Source organism: Pituophis catenifer, unplaced genomic scaffold (assembly GCF_029215685.1).
Source record: "Pituophis catenifer annectens isolate HBS135680 unplaced genomic scaffold, rPitCat1.0.hap2 SCAF_1, whole genome shotgun sequence".
Taxonomy (NCBI): Eukaryota; Metazoa; Chordata; class Lepidosauria; order Squamata; family Colubridae; genus Pituophis; species Pituophis catenifer.
This window is the reverse complement of record NW_027256881.1, coordinates 264,503,594-264,527,688: the sequence shown is the minus strand read 5'-3', so window position 1 is coordinate 264,527,688 and position 24,095 is coordinate 264,503,594.

Below are 24,095 nucleotides of genomic sequence, written 5' to 3'. Positions count from 1 at the left end.
TACACAAACTTTCATTATTTGTAAACAGTAATAGTGATGAATGATTATATCTTTAATTAAGCTGCTGAAGGAGTTTCTGATATTGTAGCTGATTCAGATCTTTGGAATTTCCCTACTTTGTTCATTATAAAAAGCTGAACTGATAATCAATGCTTTTAAACAGAATTTTATGGGTATGTAGACTTAGATTCTGTGTTTTAAAACAACTTGAATATGTTGGCTAGAGAAAATTCTGATGCTTGAAATAAGCAAGGGAAATAAAAAAAAAGCTGACAAAAGACAAGATGGCTTGATACTATATCTGGCTATACAAACATGAGTTCATAAGAATTTAAAGATGTTGCTGACAGACAATTTTGGCCAATTGAGGTGCATTATGTCACAGACAAGTGGAAAGAGCCAAGCATTTGAGAAAGATCTCATATTCAATTTAATAAAAAACCTCAATGGAATTCATATTTTATTAGGTGGAATCATTGCTTTTTCTCTCCATTTCTCCAACAATAAGTATTTTATTTTATTTTATTTGTTTTTCATCATGAATTTATCTTCTTTACCTATATGGTTGTGTCTTTTGGTGGAAAGGTATAAATTTAATTTAAAATAAATGTATAATAGGTTAATAGAAATGTACTCTTCTTGAATTATAAAACTAGCTGATTGATTTTATTGTGTTTATTTTAATATCTGTATACTGACCTAATATCTACAAGATGATAGTTAAATATGTTGAATTAATTAATACTAGACTGCAAATATATTCCTTCAAAATTACTGTCATTTACTTAAGTATTTTTATGAGGTTATCATGTCAATAAATTAGCAAGACGGAATGTTTTATCTTTCAAGTACATTTCATAGGCAAATACGGCTATTCTTTCTTTAATGATTGTCCTGTTTAGTGACCATTCAAACTTACAATTGCACTCAAAAAACAACTTTATAGAAAAATACAGTCACATGCTTAACGACTGTAGGTGATGTGCTTAACAACTGCAATGGAACTCACATTGTAAGCCTGGTGCAGTAACACCAGGCTTAACTGAAACAGCCTGGTGCTGTTTCAGTTAATGACCATATTGTTAGCCACAGCATTGCCAGTCCCAATTGTGTTCGTTAAGTGAGGACTACCTATACTTTTTCCTGGTTCAAAATCTTGCTAAGGTTTTGATATATGTAGGAGAATTGTACAGATATTATTTTAATAAATGAATATACTTACATCAGGATTGTATTTATAGGTATACAAAAACAGTTAATATTGGGCCAATTATTCTCTATTAGAAATAACAAAGCATTTAGACTTATGTACTGCTCCAGAGTGCTTTACAGCACTGTCAGAACAGTTTATAGAGTCAGCATATTCTCCCAACAATCTGAATCCTCATTTTACCAATCTCAGAAAGATGGAAGGCTGAGACAACCTTTAGCCTGTCTTGATCGAACTTCAGACTGTGGGCAGAGTTCGCCTGCAATACTGCATTCTAACCACTGAACCATCAAACCTATTTCCAGAGTTGTTTTATGAGGAAAAATAAGAGAAGAGAGTGCCATGTGGGCTGCCCTATGCTTTTGATCGAAAAGCAGGATTAACAAATAAAAAATGGAAATCAGAACTTTGGTTTATATGAAATTCCTGAATATTGCAAAAATGCTCCCATGTGCTACCCATTGAATACCTACATATGGGAATTGTTTTGAAGACCTATAGCAAAAGAGCATGATCGTGGATGTACTGATTTCTTTTATATTGTCTTTCTACTCTCTGTACAAGATGCAATACACAACATTAATTTGCTACTTGTAGTGCCCACAAAACGTCTTATCACATTCTTTTAGTTTGCAAAAGAGGTGAAAAAGCTTATTTAATGATTTGCTAATTCCCTCAAAAATTGTATGAAAGATTATTGAGATTGTTATATTGATTTAATAGGCTCTTTATATTCTCCAATGGGATCTTCAGTAGGATGCTCATACATCACATACTTAGAGTAAGCACATTTTCTTTAATGTAGTTCAAGCCTGATTTACATAAATTTGTACTATATTTGTAAGTGTAATATAATTGTAAAGTGAGAATGAAAACTTCAAATGTAACAAGAGGTGGGCCCTCCTTATACATGACTTGAAATCAACAGGCTTGAATTTTCCTAGTCTGTTGTAGCCCACCAGTGGCCTGCGCGGATCGTGGCTGATCCCGATGACGAGGAGGCTGGTGTGGGGTCGCGCCAGCAGCCGGCGCTCACGTCTGACAGCGAGGAGGCTGAAGAGGATGTGGTGCCAGAGGCAGAGACTTAGCCTGGGCCTTCAGAACCTCCAGAGGCTCCTTCAAGTGGAGAGAACGAAGTGAAGGAGCCTCTCCTCAATGCTCGAGCATGCAGGGCTGCCAAAAGGCAGGAGTGGCTACCCAGGAGGAGGATGTCTCGAGAGTAAGGATTGAGGATAATTGGCCACTCCCTTAGCCTATTTAAGTCGCACGTAGTTAGTAATTTCTTGCTGGAAACAACTTGTAATTATCATCAGAGCATTTTTGGAAAAGTCTTATCGTATCTTGTTTTCTGGGCTGGTTGCCAACCTTTGCTGGACTTTGGTTTATTCTTGCTACTTAATAAATTTGATAAGAACCATTGGTGTGTGTCAATATCCTCGGGAATCCAGAGCTGGGGCAGAACATAGTCCTTCTCCTCCACTTCAGTCATAACACAATCTGGCTCTTATTATTTAAGAGCCGCGGTGGTGCAGTACTGCAGGCTACTTCTGCTGACTGCCGGTTGCCTGCAATTTGGCAGTTCGAATCTTACCAAGCTGAAGCTTGACTTAGCCTTTCATCCTTCCGAGGTGGGTAAAATGAGGATCCAGATTGTTGGGGCAATATGCTGACTCTGTAAACAGCTTAGAGGAAGCTGTAAAAGCACTGTGAAGCAGTATGTAAGTTTGAGTGCTATTGCTATTGTTATTTCATTTGGACTATGCAAAGCTTCAGATTCAATTCCAAAAGGATACTTTGGAGAACAGGGAGAGCAACTGCTTGAAAGAATTGCGAAAAAGTAGTCTGCTCATAGAACTGTGTCCTAAGCCAATTTTTCACAATGTTTAGTGATGCGATGGAAATGTTTAGAGTTATAATTTTCACATATTTCCTATCATGAAATGATGGGAAATTTAAAAATGTGATTTGGAATCTGCATGTGGAAATAATGTTTAAAACAAAGCTGAACGATGCCAAAATGACAAGAAATGTGAGATGGCACAATCATGCAAATGTTGACTTTATGTATTTGTGCCTGGAATTTTGATGCAAAGAAGTCATGACATTTGCATTACAATGTCATGCACATTTCACTATTTGTCTCTACCCTTTGTCTCTGCATATAGACATCTATGTGAAGAGATCTAAGGCTGCATGTTGCCTACTTGTGGGATAAACAGTAAGTAATATCTATGTGATCTTAAGCAAGGCTAGCATACATACCACTATCATCTTTATTTTTGGTAACAAAGTTAATAGGCATGGGAAATCATAGCATAGTTCTGCAAATATTTGAATGATAAATTAGCAAAAATGTATACTATGAAAGACTTGGTAAGGTTAAGTATTATTTTTCATTCTTTCATTGATTGTTGTGTTTAAACCTAAGACAGTTTTTGGCCCTAAAAATAAATATTTCACTTTTGGAAAAATAATGATATTTAGATCTAGAAAACTGGCTTTTTTACTATTGCAAAAATCAGTTGGTTGGAATCAGATGTAAGCAGAAGACCATTTCTGATATCTGCAACACCCAAGCTGTTTACTGCTCTAATGAAAGCAATGCTTAGAAATGCAAATTAGCTTTGTCACAAAGCTTTATTGTGAACTGTGAATTAAATAATTTGTAGGTATTCACATGGTGCAAATTCAAAGGTTCAACAAATAAAAAGAATCACATCCATGGCTATGAAAACCTGCTCCACATATTCATATGAAGATCTCAAGTAGCACATTACATAAAGTTCTTTAACAGGAGTGATCACATACTTCAAATCTGGAAAGTTACACTTTAAATGCTGCAGAAGTGGTGTTATATGTAAAAACCAGGCATTACTTGGAAAGTTTGAATTAGACAACTTGTTGAATCATAAACAGATGTCACAACCAAATAATTAAGCTGATGTGAAGTGTATTTAGTTTTGCATTTGTTCAATAACTAAATGTTTACATAGATGTCATAAATGAGATTTTATGAAAGAAAAAAATCTCTTACATAGCTGACTGCCCAACTTTGCATATGTGTGTTAACAGGAGAAGGCGCTATGTTTAGGATGAATACTAAAATGAGACTAAATGACTTTCAGATTAGCTGGAACAGATGGAAGGGTCACAGTTGAACAACTTTACACAGCAACATAAAGGCAATGTTCAAGTGGAGTTCATTGCCTCTGACAGATACTGTCAATCAAGCAGGGGACTCCTCAGTTAACCAACAGCCCATCCCTTTAAAGATTAATAATAATTTTTAAAAAAGTATTGTGAGGCAATGAGTAGAGTTTATCTAGTCAATGTTTGGCATCAGCCCCACCCTATGAAAGGAGGTTTTTCACAGAAAGCACAAAAGCCTGTAGATATTTTCAAGACAACCGAAGTACAAAGATACTGCATAAACATCTTTCCCCTTATTTGATTCATCTTACTTACTTATAACTTGCATAGTACAGTGGATAGGAGTACTATTTCAGGAAAATAAGTACTGTTGTTTCACAGATAGGAAGTGTGAATCAAATTAATTGTATGGTCTGGATTTAATAGTATTAAAGGTTAGCTGGCAAGAGAGTTAAAATGCAGTTTAGCAGATTAGCACCTTTTGCTATATTCTTGGTGTTATGGACTTCGTTTATACAAAGTTTAACTTTATTAAGTTTGCTTAATTCAGGGTATATGTGAAAGTTAAGTTAGGTAAATTTGCAAAGTTTTCTAATTCATTCTTATAGTAGATGGTCTCTTACAGTAGATGATCAATGGCCTGTCTGTATCCACATTAACTGGCATTATGTGCAATCACATGAAAAAGACGGTACATCCTCATAGAGTTTCCCTTAGCTTGACCCAAAAACATTGATGCATATTTTATTTATTTTACATTTTTAAATTTGATTTATATGGCTGCCTGTCTATAACTATTTATTCTCGATAAAGCCGCATTTGCTCTTGTCAGACAATCTACTATTTTTTTATATGGTAACAAACTGCCTGCTAATAATCTGTTCCAGAGTTTTGCCAGGAATCATTGTTGACTGGTATGTAACCACCAAGGTCTTCTTTTTTTACCTTTTTGAAGGAAAAAAAAAAACATTCTCCTTTCTCCAATCTTCTGAGATTATACGTATTCTCTGTGATTTGTCAGAAAGCACACAAAGATGCTTCAAGATGATTTCTGCAAGTTCCTTCAGATTTGTTAAACTGATGTCAGTCATTTGACGTGAACCAGATATTAATGTTTTATTAATGTTTTAATTAATGTTACGAATTCTATTACTACTTTTATTATAGGGTTACAGTAACAGAATCTTGCAAGTCTGAATGAGCTTCCCTCTTTTATTTTAAATAGAATTAGGAAGGGTTAAGCCTGAGATGTTTTCTCAAATTACATTTCCATTTTAAACTCAGATTTCTTTTATCTGACCACTGCTTTAACAGAATAACTTAATTGGAAGGGACTATGGAGATCTTCTAATCCAACCCCATGCTCAGGCAGGAAACCCTATATCTGTGATGGCAAACCTATGGCACACAGGTGGCACACAGCGCCCTCTTTATGGGCACGCGAACCATCGCCCCAGTTCAGCTCTGCCGCACATGTGTGTGCCTCCCACCAGCCAGCTGGACATTGGATCTCTGCCACGCATGCGTGGGGGGTGGGGTGGGGCATATGCCAGGGGCTGCGTACGCATGCACTGGGAGCAGGGTGTATGCAGGCCCCCCGCATGCGCATGCATGAAGGGTGGGGTACATGCATGGGGACCGTATGCGCATTGCATTTTGGAGGGTTGGGCGTGTGCGTGTTCGTGCAGGCACTTGGTCCAGAAAAGGTTAGCCGTCACTGCCCTATATCATTTCAGACAAAAGGTTGTTCAATCTCTTCTTAAAAACCTCCAGTTCTGGAGCACCCACAACTTCTGAAGGCAAGTCAGAAAAACTGTCAGAAAATTTCTCCTTAGTTTTAGGTTGCTTCTCTCCTTGATTAGTTTCCATCTTTGCTTCTTGTCCTGCCTTTAGGTTCTTTGGAGAATAGATTGATCTCCTGTTCTATGGGGCAACCTAAAGAGCTGGGATCACTGTTATGATAGAACACTGCTACCATGTCACCCCATCCTTCTTTTCATTAAACTAGACCTAGCCAATTCCTGCAACCATTCTTCCTATGTTTTAGTTTTCAGTCCCCTAATCATGGTTCTGCAACCCAACAAGACAGACACAGACTTCAGAGGATAATTAGAACTGCAGAAAAAACAATGGCTACCAACCTGCCTTCCATTGAGGACCTGTACTGCACGAGTCAAAAAGGAGGCTGTGAAAATATTTACACACCCTTCGCATCCTGGACATAAACTGTTTCAACTCCTACCCTCAAAACGATGCTATAGAGCACTGCACACCAGAACAACTAGACACAAGAACAGTTTTTTTCCCGAACGACATCACTCTGCTAAACAAATAATTTCCTCAACACTGTCAAACTATTTACTAAGTCTGCAATACTATTAATCTTGTCATCGTTCCTATCACCCATCTCCTCCCACTTATGACTGTATGACTGTAACCTTGTTGCTGATATCCTTACGATTTATATTGACTGTTTACTAATATGATTTGATTGCTTATTTGTACCCTATGACTATCATTAAATGTTGTACCTTATGATTCTTGACGAATGTACCTTTTCTTTTATGTACACTGAGAGCATATGCACCAAAACAAATTCCTTGTGTGTCCAATCACACTTGGCCAATAAAGAATTCTATTCTATTCTTTGTTCTTCTTGGTTCTCTTTCTAGAGTCTCTAGTTTCTAGAGTTTTGGCTGTGGCTCTCTCTCCAGGTCCTCAAAGTTATTTTTATAGCCTTGACACATACTGGCTAAAATGTGTTGCAACTGACCATTATTATCCTTGACATTGTAATAATCCAGTCTGTACCTCGTCTTATTAAAAATCATTACGTGAAAGTCTCAAATAAGCAATATCATTATAGGTAATAGGTACGCCCATTTGGTGGTACCATAGCAGAGAAATCTGCAGAGCTTCCCAGGTAACACTGTTACTCATCCACCACTACCTTGGCACCCTATATGAGATGCATCAGTTGCCAATTTACTTCTAGTTGCAATTGAATATGAGGGTGTCATCTTAAAGCTCTTCATAGTTGAGCACTTGAATATACCCGAGACCAGCTTCTCAATGCGGAAAGTGCCCATTCAGTAAGATCCAAGGGAAAGAACTTGTTGTGGATCCCTATGATGAAAAAGGTCAGCATCAGTGACCCAAGGGCAAGCTCCTGAGTGATGACTCTTCTCCCTGTGACAGTTTATTTCAACAGTAAGGATGGGCTTGTCAGAAAGGGCCATAGAAAGTTGGCTATTTAGAACAGTCTATGGAGAATGAATTAATTATTTTCTCAAAGAAGTGGCATCATAGACAAGAGTGGTTGAGATTATTATTATTTATGGTTTTTATTATATTATTTTAATCATAATTACCACACTAAAGTTTTGTAACCACTCAGAATCAACAGAATAGAGCAGCATAGAAGGATGTATAGTTCGGGAGAAAATCACGAATGTTTCTAAATTTCCAGAAGAAATATTATGTTTCAATGAAATAAATGGATGGATAGAATTAAAACAAGACTACAGAAAAAAGTGACCAGGCTACTTAAAAATCAAATCATGTAACTGAATACCAATTGCTTGGTAAGTACTTGGTAAGTACTTGGTAATTGCTTGTGGTTGTAGTCTTTGACTTACAACCACAATTGAGCTTAACATTTCTCCTGCAAAGCAACACAGTTGTTAAGTCAGTTGCACCCCATTTTACAGCCTTTTTGCCACAGTTGTTAAATGAATAGGGAAATGGCTTTCCCTATTGACTTTGCTTATCGGAAGCCAGCTGGGAACTTAGAAATGGTGAGCACGTGACCCCGGGTCATTGCAACTGTTATAAATAGAAGCCAGTTGCCAAGTGGCCAAATTTTGATCATGTGATTGTGGGGATGCTGCAACAGTTGTAAGTGTAAAACTCGTCATAAGTCGAGGATACCTGTATCTGCTTTAAAAAGTTCTGCTTTAAAAATATGGTTTAATTACAAACTTATTTATCTACATACATGCTAAGCAGTAGTGGGTTTCAAATCCCGTCACTACCGGTTCGCTCGCTCGCATGCGGGTGGGCGGAGCCTCCCGCCGCCACTGCTACCGGTTCGCCCAATGCAGGGCGAACCGGTAGCAACCCACTACTGATGCCAGAGGAATAAATATAAATATAAATTTATGAATGATTTTATTTATTTTACAAAATAGAGAAAATAAATACATTCTGACTGAGAGGCAGAGTATTTTAGGTTGCTTCTGGATATTGGAAATAATAAATAAATTAAATGTTTATTAATTTTTTCAAAATAAAAAATTACAAAACAACTATAAAAGTAGAATAACTGCAGAAGAAAAAGGATGTAGGGAACAGACTGATTTGCTAACAGAATAAATCAAACTAGAATGGTAGAATAACATATAGATCAGAAAAAATACACATAAGACAATGTTTGCTGTAAAACGATGACAAACCCTATATAATATGGTTAGAAAGAAAAAAAAGCTGCAAGGAATGCAGAGTCAAGGAATGTCTGAGCTGAAAAGAGGTAAAGATAATGCAAAGCAATTTTGATTGGGAACAAAATGTTGCTTTTAAAGCAGTTGAGGGGACATAAATAAGTAGCCCAGAACACTAAGAATGGATTTTTAAAAAAATATGTGATGCAATGATTTGGGGAAAAATTGAAGAGATAAAATGCTGGATGGAATATTTTAGGATATACTAAACAGTGCAATAAATTCTATAAGTATCAGAATATAAGGGAGAAAAAAAAACTGTTGACAATCACAGATGTCGTGAAAATTTTAAGAATGGCCGGGTTGCAGATGGTGGGACTGGACGTTGTAATATAGATGCTGTTTGTTTATGGAATGTTATGAAAAAAACTGATTAAGTCAAGAGGAACAAAAGGACCAGAAAATCCCAGCTTGATGGTGCTGATGAGATACTCAAAAAGAAGAAGAAAAAAACTGAGAAGCTTAAACAAGAAACATATGAAGGAAGATTACTGAAGATGATAAAGTATAGAGAAGCAAACTGAACAGTTTTTCTTATATCATGCCTTTAATTTCTTTGATTTACTTCCCTTCAGCAGTTTTCATAATGTTGCCTATCCTGAAAGGAAATAGTATGATGCGTATATATTTTACATGAAACTAACCGGATCATGTATAACAAGTTACTTCCTGCCAATATTATCTGTCTGTCTGAATCAGCAAAAAACTTTATTTGAGTGAAAGTACATAAATGAGCTGCATATCTTATAACTGAGGGAGATAATATAGGACTGTCCTTTCTGACTAATTATTTTAGAAAGATCCTTTCTGTTTTTGAAGGGAAATAGACATAATGCAAAGTGAACAATAAACCTGTAGAATCATCTGTACTTGAAACACAGATGTTGGCTTGTGGACTACTGTGGGTTTTTGTGTGACATGTTAGGGGCTGCACTAAAAAAGAAGAACTCAAGATCAGAACCCAAAGTGATGGCACTTCTTCCTCCCTTATTATTTTTAAAGAATATATGTTATTATTTTTATTTTAAAAGAAATAATAGATTTTTTTCTTTGTAATAGCAAAACAATAGTAATTGCAAAAGCTACAGCTTGTTTTTTTTAAAAGTACACAAATGTGTGACACTGAAATTGTTTTTTCAGTGTGATAACTTCCTCTATTGATTTTATTTAAAGCATTGCAGAATTTTTTTTGCAGCAGACAGAATGTAAGTTGCAAAGGCACCACAATTTTGGCAATGAATGATTCAAGTTATTTCCCAGTCTGGGCTGTGTGTATTTCTTGTGATCTACGAAGGACAAATAATAGCTCTTTAACATCCATACAGAGTCACAGAAGTGTGATAGCAGTATAGAAATTTGATAAATAAATAATAATGAATCCATTTTGCAAAGTGGGAAAAATCAGAGTTTGGTGATTTCTAGGATCTTCTAAGGAAGGAAAGGAACATAAAGCACCAATTTGACCCCTTGAAATGCTCTTGAGCTTGTTTTACTATGCTCAACATGATAAAAAAAAAAAATCAATTGAAATGTTTATTTCATTCATTCAGACTGGGGTTGGAACTACAAGACCAGCCCACATAAGCTGTGTAACCCCTAGGTTGTACTTTTTGAATTCCTGATTTGCCTCTGGGCCCTATAAACGTAAAATAATGAATAATGTAAAATAATGTTGCATGAATAACAATACATCTTTATGAACCATGTATGCAATAACATAAGCATATAACAAAATACATAATAAAATATTTGTACTGTATGTTTATTAAAATTTGATCGTGGTAGAAAGGGGCTGATGTTTACTGATTATTCAAAAATTACTTGTTTCATTCATTTCTATCATGATTGTACATTTAATTTGCGATTTAACTAGCAACTGTGTTGTGATATTAGCGTTATACTGAAATTACACTAGCAACAGACATTTTTATTTTTAATTTGTGCTATCTGAAAAATGTTAGTTTGCATTCCAAGTGCAGCTTATCTACTTGGCTTGCAGTGGGCTTCAAAACAAACGGCAAAATATTTTTGATGCCTATACTTTAACGTTGTTTCAGTAAATACATTTCTAAGAGATTTGCTTAAAGGTTCTGTTTTTGTGCCTTGGATATTTGGCACTGGTAATCGGTTATAGCATAAACGGAATCTTTCAGACCCTTTTGCTATAACAGCGGAAATGAAAGAAAGGCAACCTCCTCATCTTCCAATGAGTATCCCATATGCTTCTCGAGTTTCACTGCGGCTGATCACCAAAGAATTGCAAAGCATCTTTCTGTCTGCAGACGGCTTCAGGAAGGAAGGATACGCTGCAAGAAAGTCAAATCAGAAATATTAAAAGTGCGGAGCAGAGAGACTGCAAAGCCCGAACCAAAACAAAAACCCTGCCACAAAAGTTACACAGGCTTGGTCTTCACCTGCCGAAGAAAGCAAATTCCTCCCAAAGGATGGCCCCATTTTCTTCTCTTGCTTTTATAAAGAGGCTGGGGGTCGTCCAACTTTGATTCAGAACAGGAGTCCATTCAGCAGCATCCTCAAGCCTGGCTGGGAGCTGCTCACATCCCCGGAAAATTCAGTGGGAGAAAAAGTTTATGGAAGCGAGTAGGAGTTTATTCAACAGTGTCTGAGGCCTTTCAGAATCATGAGTGAGTGTCTATAAGGGGGCAATCAAGCATAGGCTGGGAATTATCTCTGTTGGTTGCCTACCTGTGACAGGCCCTCAAGTGCAGCTAAGAGGCTCATTCACTGATGGAGAAACAATGGCTGAAGGGGAACAAACAATTCCAAGGAGTCTATCATTCTGTATGGTGTTATCTTTAGGACTGAATAAAACCGGAGTTCCCCTTTTCTGCCTCCTAGTCAGTGCTACTTTTCGGAGGCAGTGGTACTTTTCAACTCTCTTTCACTACTTTTCAACAGGTTCATAAGGGCACGAAGTGCAGTATATAAAAAAAAGAGAGGATAATAACATTTACTTGGGTGCAGGAAAAGGCCCAATGGACAGAGCAGCCAAGCTTGCAGGACTGGAAAAGATGAAAGTTAGTGTTCTTGGTTTTGTTCTTTGGAGAAGTGCCAAAATCTAAGATCATTATAAATAAAAATATTCTTTAGCACTAAACAAGTTCTGCCGATGGAGATAAGAATATTGGTTTCCTCTAAAAAGAAGTAAAACCTTTTCCAGGGTACAGAAAATCCAACCCTATGTTGAATATATAAAATGAATAGAATAAGAGTAGAGGGAATTCAATTCAAAGATACTCTTGTTGTTGTATAAAACAAAGAAAGGGAGGTCAGGAAAGGGATCTGTTCTATGCAGATATGAACAGTTTGAATGTATAAATTTATGCTAAAAGTTTGAATGTATAAATTTATGCACTGTTTTCCAAATGGAAGATCTTACATTGGAGGAAACTTATTGGGAAATCGTTTTCTGAAGGATGTCCCAGGCACAGCCTTGGAATTAAACTATTGTGAGCTATAGGGAGAGAAAGAGAGAAAAAGAGGAGAACCAGGAAATGTAATAGGAGATTAGTATTCTGCTACATAGGATTGGACAAGGGTGGGGGTTTTTTTGGTTTAGGGACACACTGCCCATATCACATTGGCTGATGTCTGCAGTTGGAAAACAAGAGATTTTTGCTTTTTCTTTCCTATTAACATACCACAAAATACAAATATAAATGGGGGGAGGAGGAGAGAGAGAGAGTTGTTTTCATTTTTTTAGCCAACAAACTATGATCCTTGTATCAAAGATACAGAAGTCTCAAGTTTTTAAATGGAACTCTCTCAGGAGAGCAAAATTAATACTCCATAGTAGCAAAGCAATCCATTTCACAATTGAAAAGTGCCTTGGAAAGACTACAGCCGCAAAATTCCTCCATAACTCATCCACATAGACCTGGATATATTTCTCTATGCCTCACACTACATGTAATTTAAACATAAATGTCATATTTCTTTCCCTTTTGAAATTATTTTGCCTCTACTATATCAACTTTCTCAGTAGCACAAAAGTTCCTTGTGTTTTATAGATATTTATAAAAATGACTTGTTCATACTATTATGGAAAAGCAAAAAAGCTGTGATCTGTTGTTAATGTCTTATTCTACTGTAACAGAGAGTTGGAAATCAATGCTTCTTTTTCTTCCCTGCCTTTCCTCACTTTTTCCCCCTTCCCCCCCATTGCTCTTCTATTTGCTTTTGTATTTTATAATACTTTATAACTTAATAAAAATTGAAAGATAAAAAGTTCCTCGGGTTTTCCAGAGATAAATGCTCTGTGTTTGTGGGTGGGTATGTATGTATGTATTTTATATGCATATACAGTATACAAAAACAGATAAATAAAATGAAATATATAATAAAAGTAAAATAATATAATATAACACCACAATGGTGAGGCACAGAATGACAGGTAAGATGATGCTGAACAGATCTCAGGGGAAAAGCATGTTTCAGAGCCCAGGATCTACAACTAAAAATCCCTGCCACCTGGCCCCTCTTCCTGTTCTTTCAGGAAGGAATAGGAGCTCATAGCAGATCAAGTAACATCAACATGTTCAGATCCACTGGGCAGAGTCAATCTCTGGCAAAGCAATTTCTGATATGTAGGCTTTTCAGTCAGTGTTGATTCCTAGCAATTGCTTAGACTAGTTCCTGAAGTTTTTCCTAGCGTGAATGTCAGAAGTCAGTTGCCTCCTAGGGCTGAGTGAAAGTCAATGGCCCAAATCCACCTTAGCCATCTTTCATAGCTAAGATAACAGCTTTAATAATGCAGCAACTTTAGTACTGGTGTTATGATGTAGTAGATTATTTGTCCTACTAGCTGCCTCATTGCATAGTAACTGCAGTGTCTTGTTCACCACAATAGCCTTTGCCTAATTAATGTTCAACCCAGAACAGATATGAGTGACTTTATCTTCAAGGAAAGCCACAAACACGCAGGCATCTTATTGTACTTATGATTCCCTGTAGGAAACTCAGTTGCTCGAACAGAGCTGCTGAGCTGGAATGCCCAGAGAAAAATCAACATCTCTTATAGACATTGCCTATGCTTAAACCTGACTTACCAATGCTCAGTCATGTCACCCTTTATTCTTCTGCCATGATCACTCTACGTTATCTTTTCAATCACTTCATTTACTTTTCAGTAAACCAAGGAAATGCTTGGGAATAATGACTGGATAGGATTCTGCAGGATCAAACTCATCCATCTCTATGGCCATCTCCATATTGAGTTATATATCACAACTATATCACAACTATATCATAGTTATAATTAATTGTTTATTGGGGCTTATATGATACTTCAGTCCAGTGGGTCTCTGAGCAATTTGCAGTCCCATCCAGTGGTGGGATTCAAATAATTTAACAACCGGTTCTCTGCCCTAATGACCGGCTGGGTGAGTGTGGCCATGGTGGGGTGTGGCCGGGGGTATGACAGGCAGCACTCAGTCTCCTGCACCACCACCCCCCGGGAGCAAAAAACGAGTCACGGTAGGGTCACCGCCCCCCTGTGCCCCGTTTTGGGCCTGGTAGGCCTCCCTGCAGTCTCCTGGGAGCAAAAACAGGTCATGGGGTGACTTCTGGAAGGGGCGGGAAGGGAAGGGGTGGGGCCAGCCAGCAATTTAACAACTGGTTCTGCCGAAGTGGTGCGAACTGGTTGAATCCCACCACTGGTCCCATCCTACAATAAAAAGATTATAATAGGAAAACAAATGATCAAAAAGATAGTAGCACAACAAATCAGAAGCAAAAACAGAAGAAGACTTTGAGCAGTAATAACATTGATACAAAACCTAAAATTCTCATCTCATAGAAAATCCCCATCCTTGTTAAAACCTTACATTTTTACAGTTTTTTTTAAAAGTGAACATGGTGGAGATTAATCTTATCTCAGAAAGTAAACTGTCCCAAAGAGGAAACACTGCAGCTAAGGAGGCTTTGTCCCTTGAGTTCTGTAGATGACCATCTCTTGAGAAGAAATCTATTTGATTAAATGTATTGGGTGTTTTTTCCTATGCCTATTCTGACTCTATTACATTAGGTTCAGAAATTGCAACAGGAGGAAAGTTTTTTTCCACTGTAAATTAAAAGGAGACTACAACGGTTAGTCCTTGACTTACAACTGTACTTGAGCCTGGAATTATAGTTGTACTGTAAATTGTTGAGGTCATTAAGTGGGTCACCAAGTGACCAGACCCAATTTTACATTTCTTGTGTGGGTTGTTAAGTAAACATGGTTATTGTTAAGCAAATCCAACAGTTGTTATGCAAATCCATTTTACACAATGGGTGTTTTTTCTCGGATACCAGATTTTTTCATTTATTGTTTCTATAGAGAGCAATTTATTAAAGGACAATCGAATACAATGATTAGTCCCTTTTTACATTTCTCCTATCTATGTATCATTTATTAGTTCCATCTCCTATGAAGGCCTTCTTCACATTGGGATGTTTAGATGTTCTCCCCTCAGTTGAACATTCAAACATGAATCCAATTCACAATCAGGATCACAATCATTCAAACATGAATCCTATTCATTATCTGTTCAATGACATACCTATCACATTTGGGGGGGGGGGGAAGGGGAGGCTCTATTTACAAACTATCCAGACTGTCTTCATATGTCTTCAATTGTGCAATACCTGCTAAATGGCTAGGAACTGAAAGTCTCTAGGATTGTGGCCATATATAGTCCCATTGCTATGTCCATTAGAAGCTTTTGGACGTGATTGTTTTTCTAGGTGTATCTTTCACAGGCATAAGTAACTTTTTTTAACTGAATGCAGTATAATATATTTCTCAACTTCTGTACTTAGGGTTTACAAAGGGCCATAAATGAAATGTACAGCTCCTGCAACAAGCTATTTTTTCAAAACAGATATGGCAAGACTATGCTTACTTGCAGGGTGGGTAAAAGTGTAAATGACAGCTCTCTAACCACCACAATTTTACATCACAGATGCAGAGCACAGTCTGTGGGAAAGAGGAAACCATGACTTATCTGAACATATGGTTTCTTAATTCAAGTTAAAATGTCTGAACCCTGTTGCATCTGGTGCCATTTTAGTTTGTTAAAAATACCACACAAGGCTGTGACTAAAGGAGAAGAAATGGAGAAAAATACAGTTATTACACACTCAAGAGCCGTTTTTTGCGGCTCATTAGCCAGTGGCCTCCGTGACTAATTAGGTTTTGTCATTGTTGCCGGGTCATTATGCCTTAATTTTTTTGCATAGTTATTCAGCCGTCACTTGAGGAAAAATGAAGGGGAGAAATACCTCTCTGAATCATTTCTTTTTCTTTCTTTTTTCCAAAACCCTTACTCTGAGCTTAGAGCACCCCAAACTGATGAAATGATCATTTTGCCACAATGGGACAATGAAGTGTTAGTGGATTAAAGAGGTGCTTCTTTTTACATTACCAGAGCCCCTTATTGAGTAGCAGAGGGTAGAATTCAGCACTGAAGATCATTAACTTGAAGTCAGTCAGCCAAAGATAATGTTTTGCTCCTTTGCTTTCTTTGTTGCAAAGAGAGCCTCCATAACTACTGTTCTTAACTTATTTTGAAAAAACGGGGGAAAAAACCATGCTAAAAAATAAAGGCCTTAGGTCTTGCACACGACTCAGGCCTAGCTTAATTTTTGCAGAGAAAGTTGAAGGTACTATTCAAAAATATAGCATTAGCACAGTGGGGCCTATGTTGGGCCTGTGCTACTAAAAGGACCCATGGTGAGAGGGGAAACATTGGTGTCAATCACAGAGTAGGACTTGACAAAGGCCCATAATTGGCGTAGGTCCACCTCATACTTCTGTCCCGCTGAGCTTGCAGCCCCAGACCCGTTCTTGAGCTCCATCGCTAACAAGTAAACAATTTATCAGGGTTAGAACTCCTGCAGACTGCCCCATCACACGCTCCATTCAGGACCATGATATCCCCCTCCCATGCCAGCACCGCCACACACTCAAATTTACGTATACCGTGCAATTTGTGGCAGACGCACCATGTAACAACAAATTTACAACAGGCATACCATGAAAATGGCTGTGTCAATATAATGACAAACAGTGGTAACACCACAGCTGTTGCAAGGCCCTGGACAGGAGAGGGGAGAGGGAATCCAAGGGTCACGAAAGGTAGTCATATCTGTGCTTAACCTTTCTCAGTGGGTTTTCTCTGCATAGATGATCAATTCACAACTGATATTTTGACACTACAACCTCTTTAAAATATTCATGAAAAATTGTGCCTAACATGAAACTCAAGGCACTGAAAGAAATGGCCATCATGTAGATATTGCAACAGTTTGCTCACTTAAAGAGATCCCTCTAATGAATACTACTGAAAATCATATTCAGTGAAGACAGGAAAAAAATAATGAAAGGTTAAGGATCATAGACATTTCTCTTCAACAAGCCAATTATCATAAAATGGGCAGTTAATTATTTTTTTTTACTCTGAACAATATATATTACATGTTTTGGATGCTAGCCCCCATAAATTGGCATTCATATTTCTTGCAGTACCTCACACAATTCTTCTTAAATTAGAGCAATTATAATGATGTAAAGATTACAGTCATATTACTGCCCAGCCTATTTTCTTTGTGTAGTCCTTTATGCATTTTGATTCCATGTGTGATGCCACTTTTAATGGCCCAAGTGCATATTTATAATTAGAGATCAATCAACAGACCCACATATACAACATAAGTGTCTGTGTGGGCACTGATACAACAGCAAAATTGACTTGTACATAGAAACTATTGCTTTCTTGATATTTTCACTTCACTGTACTTACAGTAATCATAATTCAAAGTGAAATTGACACCAGGGAAAAATATTGGATAGTAAATTTGAAATCAAGAAAATTATTAATGTGCTAAAATATATCTAACAGAATAACAGAGTTGGAAGGGACTTTGGAGGTCTTCTAGTCCAACCCACTGCTGAAATGGGAAACCCTATATAACTTCAGACAAATGGTTCTTAAAAACCTCCAGTGTTGGAGTATTCACAACTTCTAGAGGCAAGTCTCATTTAAAGTTATTTCAGTTTCAATTTCAATCTGTCATGGAGGTTAAAACTTAATAGGTTTCATATAATGGCACCAAACCAAATATATTAATACAAAAAATCTTGTTAACGACAATCATTCATCTGATATGGAATGCTAAATGTAGTGTGATGAGCCAAAATTACCCACTAACATTTAGACCTGTTATCTTTAAACAAGTCACTATAGCCTGTCCAATCAATAGTTGTAAAACAGATCTTGGTTTACATAGCATATAAATACAGCATCTGCATTCTCAATTTCAAGACATACATTTACAGCACTGTAGTAATATCTGAAAAAAAAGTTACAACCCCCCATCTATTTCAATCAGAATACATAAATGTGTGATTCTTCCAATGAATTATTTTTCTCCCAGAAAAAGGTAGGAGAAAAAAACATTACTGAAGAGTAAACATTATAGTACTTTTCCAGAAAGAGGTTATGATAGGTACTTTTGTAGATAGAATTCATTTGCTGATTTTATTTGCTTATTTCTCTATAATAAAGAATTATAGGGAAGTATTTATGATGCTATTTTGTGACATGAAGCTTGTTCACTTATACATGTAATTCTGGCAAATGATACATAGATTAATGTTCATTTTTAAAATGCAATTCTGTAAAGATGGAATTAATCAATTTTGTTTTATATATGATGTACAATGACAATAAAAGTTATACTATACTGTATTAAGCAAATAAAGCAAATAAAGACCAGAAGGGAAATTATATTATTCTTGCCCTCATGATTTGTAGATTTGCATAAACAATTTCAGTTTAACAAATTTCCTATTCTGTATCTTTTCCATATATCATACAACCTCCTTTCCTACAATTCCTTAGCCAGTATGGCCTCATCAGGCCCAAAGTAGAAAATCTTAAATTTGCCTCAGGCCATTCTTCAGGAAACTTCCACTTAACAATACATCAGGAATAGCATGCAAAATTAAAATGACAGATGTAAGTTTTGCACTACTGAGAATAGAGTTGTTGTTGTCCAATATTGTCACTGTTCCTGTTGTTACAATAAATAAATAAGCCAACTGATATAATGGGAGCATAACAATTATCCAAGATTATCCAAGATTATCTCAGTCACATATATTGCCATGATGTGACAAAAGGCCTTCCCAAATAACACATTATTTATATAATCTTCAGATGACAGTTTTAATTACTGTAAAGAAAGCAGTTTGGATTGGGACCATCATATACTACTTTAAACTAGTTACTGTAAATATCAACTTTCAAATACCACTTCAGATTTTTTCCCCTTTGCTTGTGGGATTTTTTAAAAAACAACACAGAGAACCTTCATTGGTGTCAAGAATAAGTTGCTGGTTTTCCTTTAAATTTATGCTTGATGAGTGACCAGATTCTCTGTGGCTGGAAGTAATGGGAAGGGGTTTAATACTCCCCAATGCATGCAAGTATTCTTACTTTTATTTTTTAATTAAGTTTGATAGATAGTGAACAGTCCTTAACCAACTGGTCAAATACAGAATTGTTTTCAAATAGGGGGTTCTTCCTGGTTTACTTATATCTTTAACCGCCTCACAGTCTCCATTCTCCTTTACAAGATGGAAAATGAAATAAAAACTAACAGTTGAAAAAGTAGTGTTTGAACTGATATGAAAATCTGTTTTCCACTATCATAATTTTTTATGCATTCAACTTATAAACTATATTTATCAAGTGATGAATAGATAGGCATGTGGGTTCAACATTCTGATATTTTACAAAGAATTGGACTAGGGATGTTGCAATCACTTGCTCCATGGTTAGTTCCAAAAGCAAGTGATCTTGATCACACACACTTGGAAGAAAAATCAAAATAAATAGCTTTCTGTGTTTGTTCTGATGCCTCAACTATTCTCCAGAAGGTCTCTTCAAAAATAGCTTCAGATGAGGATCCTATCAGAAATGCATCTTTCCATCTTTTATCTTACTGAGTACTTGAAATAGTACAGGTTCAGATTAGGTTGCTACAATTCTTTGAATATAAGGAAAACAGTGAAAAAATGGGCTCAAATTAAATACTGTATTAAAAAACCCAAATGACAACAGGTAGAACCACCAGTCTTATAAGTAACAATGAAGGATATTGAACTGGTGGATAGCAGGGGTGAAATCCAGCAGGTTTTGACAGGTTCTGGAGAACCGGTAGTGGAAATTTTGAGTAGTTCGGAGAACCAGAAAATACCACCTCTGGCTGGCCCCCGAGTTGGGTGGGAATGGAGATTTTGCAATATCGTTCTGGGAAAGGAATTTATTTTTTATTTATTTTTATTTTATTTTATTAAATTTATATACCGCCCTACTCCCGAAGGACTCAGGGCGGTGAACAGCCAAAAAATAAAACACATAGATTACAAAATTTAAAAGACAGTATAAAACCACATTAAATAATTTGGTCTGGGACAAATTAAAACACCCCCAATACTTAAGACAAATTTAAAATTTACAATTTAAAAAGTTAAAAGGGAAAAGTTAGGCCAGACCGGCCTGTTGAAATAAAAAAGTCTTGAGGGCGCGGCGGAAGGTGCGTAGATCCGGGATCCTCCGTATCTCCGGGGGGAGCTCATTCCAGATAGCAGGTGCCCCCACAGAGAAGGCTCTCCTCCTGGGGGCCACCAGTCGACACTGTTTGGCCGACGGCACCCGGAGGAGCCCCTCTCTATGAGAGCGTACTGGCCGGTGAGAGGCTACTGGTGGCAGCAGGCGGTCCCGTAATGGGGATTTTGTAGTATCCTGCCCCTGCCATGCCCATCAAGCCATGTCCACCAAATCACACCTCACCATACCCACCAAGCCACCCCCACAGAACCGGTAGTAAAAAAGTTTGAATTCTACCACTAGTGGATAGCATCTGCCTTTTAGATGAACCATCAAAGCAAAAGGTCCTTCAGTCAAGAAATATACCACAAAACCAGTACTTGGTGAAGCAGCTATGAAGGTGTTGAAACAGATATTTAAATGCTGTGATGTATCTATATATAACAAAGATCAGAACAGTGCAAACAATGGTATTTCCTGTGGTACTCTTTTCCTATCCTACTTTTGCAAAGTTCAACTTTTTGCTTCCGTAAAGTAAAAACTTGAACTTTGAAAAAGCAGGATAGCAAAAGTATTAACATTTTTGAACTATGGTGTTGGAAAACCATAGAACAGGGGTGTCAAACTGGCGGCCTGTGGGCTGGATGCATCATCCGCAGGTTATGCCCACTCTGGCTCCGGAAAGGCAAAAAAAAAAAAAATGTTGTGATACATCATATGACGCGATCGGTTTGACACCCATTCCCTAGTATATCAGACTCCAGTAACAAACAGGTCATTGGCCAAATAAACCCAGATTTCTCATATGAGGCACAAATGATCAGGTTCAAATCATCCTACTTTGGATAACATTATGTAAAAGACATAATTGTTTGGAGAAGGCTGTAATGCTGGGAAAAGTGAAGGTGAAGAAACAAGGATGTCCAACAGCAAAGCAGCATGTGTGGGGGTGGGTGGGGATGTAGTCATATATATGAGAGAAAATCATCACTGAGTGCATACAAAGTTTGGCGTTCGTTCAAGTTGGGGGACTATGCATTCATGTTTGTGCACACATGATACATTAATGCTGAAGGAAAGCAACAAAACTTCCCCATCAGCACTACTATTTCCCTCCCATAAATAGCAGCAAGAGAACAATGATTTGTAGCAAAGTTGTTGTGAAGAGGGGGAAATTTTGTGCCCTGTGTCCCATGGTCTTTCTGATGACTGCTCTTCCTCTCCTAACACTAGCAGCAGGAAAGAAACAATTAGTTCCCCTTTGCTTAGTTAATAACTGAGCAGCTCTGCCTCAGAGAATAATGTGGGGTGCCCATTGATGCCCTAAACTATATAATCCCTTGTACTTTTGTTGCAGTAACAAAGCATATTATCAAGCCTTCCTGATACATACTCTGCAATATTTTCAGATGGCACTTACTCTGTCACTATGGACATTCCGAACATAACATTGTTAAGAGCAGGTTTAGTTGAATTAAATGGATTAAGACACTCACTGTCTACAGTCTATATAGAAAGCTGAATGGATAGATGACTTATACTTTAATTTAAAAAGAGGTTTAATATAAAAAGTTAACAGGTCTTGAACAAATGGGAATTATGTACAGATAATGAACATGTGATTGCATGTTGTACACATATAAATCTTTGTTGAGATTTTAAATGGAAGAAGAACAAGTTGAAGAGTGTGTGATAAAATAAGCTAAGAAATTTGGTCATAATACATCAATTGGAAATAATATGGTTAATACACATTTGAACCAATTGTTTTCATGTGTAAGATGCATCTTCAAAACGAATCCTGTAATATATTTTCAACATCATATGAAGTGGGAAACTTGCAACAGAGCTTAGCTTGTTTCTTGATTTGATAATGCTACATGGGTAAAAAAAATATCTAAGTATGATCCAAAGGAGAGTCAGTTTAGTGCAACTTGTTAAAGACACAGGACTAGAAGGTATAAGACCATGAGTTCTAGTTCTGCTTTAGGCAAGAAAGCCAGCTAGGAATTTTTGTACCGGACATACATACATAATCTGGTCCAAAAATTCTTAGATGGCTTTCTTGCCTATGCAGTATATATATGGGGGAGGGGAGGAGGAGAAAGAGAGAGGGAAGGAGGGAGGGAGAGGGAGGGAGGGAGGGGCGAAGGAAGAGAGAGAGAGAGAACAAAATCACAATGAAAAGCTCTGTCAGCAGTATTTACCCTCTGGCTGCAAAAGAAAGGGCACATATAGAAAGGTTTCCAATGTAAACCTTGAAGCACAAATGAGAAGCAATGTTCTACACTTTTAAAAGTTTTATTGATTAACATCACTGAAAACAATATGAGAATCAGTACAAGGGAGACTGGCTGGTTGTCTAGTCCGTTCAGGTTGTCTAGTCCAGATGTACACTTTGCAGCAAGGTTTGAGGAAAACATAAGAGAAATAATTCCTATTGCCTCAATATTTTAAGGAACCTAAAGCTCATGTTCCAAAATATGCCATTTTGAATGTGTTAAAAGTGGAAAGATTACACACACGAGAATATTAATATGAACCGAATTTCATTATTTTCATTTTAATTTAATTAAATATACATTTAGCTGTCCTGGTATCACATAGTTTTAGACATCTAGTTTTGTCATCTCTAAAAAGTTTACTACACTGTTTTTTTTTTTAAAAGTATTTTGAAAATTAAAAAAAAACATTATGGCAAAATATTTTTTCTTACTTGGTTAGAATTCTGTATAAATAACTCCTATCCTACATAAAGGATAAAACAGTATTTTGTAAGAAGATACAATATACCTGAGTGCTGTGCCACTTCTTATGAAACTGTTTTTGCCTCCTGTAAGAAATGCCACTTCTGCAGTCGAACCCAAGTAACATCTGCTCAGAGCAACCAATCAATACTGTCGAAAACAGTTCGAAGAATGAAGATCATTAGTAGTGTCAGTTTTACAAGCAGAAGGTAATGACATTAAAGTGAGCAAGGATAATACCCACAAATAGTGGCTTCATTAACCAGTGATTTATCATGATGAAAGACCTGTTTAACCTTTTGATCTCCACATGCTTTCTGATTTTAACAAAAAGCTCTATTATTTTGCGTTGTCAAATGATAATTTGTGGGTTGTTAAAGAGATGTGTGTTCAATTATTCTGAAAAGGACTTATACCCATTTTAGATTTCACATACAATAATCTCAAATCTGCTACAAAATGAATTCAGTAGTTTGTTATTTATTTTGCCTCTTGCCCAAGGTGACTTATAAGAAGCAAAGCCAGTATCTTAATATCTTCTTTAGTTTGATGAAATCAGAGAAAGATGTTTCAATAATGTGTGACAAAGTAATCTTCCACTTTAGGAGATTAAATTTTAGTCTCACCTGTAAGCATGAAAGCTTTTTATAATATATAAATATTTAATAATATATTATAGAATATTATAGAATATTATATATTAATAATATTATATATTATATATAATATTTTTTATATTATGCTAAATTTTTAAAAACCTAGTTATCTTACTACATCTCTTTCCTGATTAACAATTTATTTACTCCAAGAAATATCTTATCTTTTCTCCGGAAGCAGGGGGAAAAAAATTGTCAGAATGTTAGGTCTGCTTAAA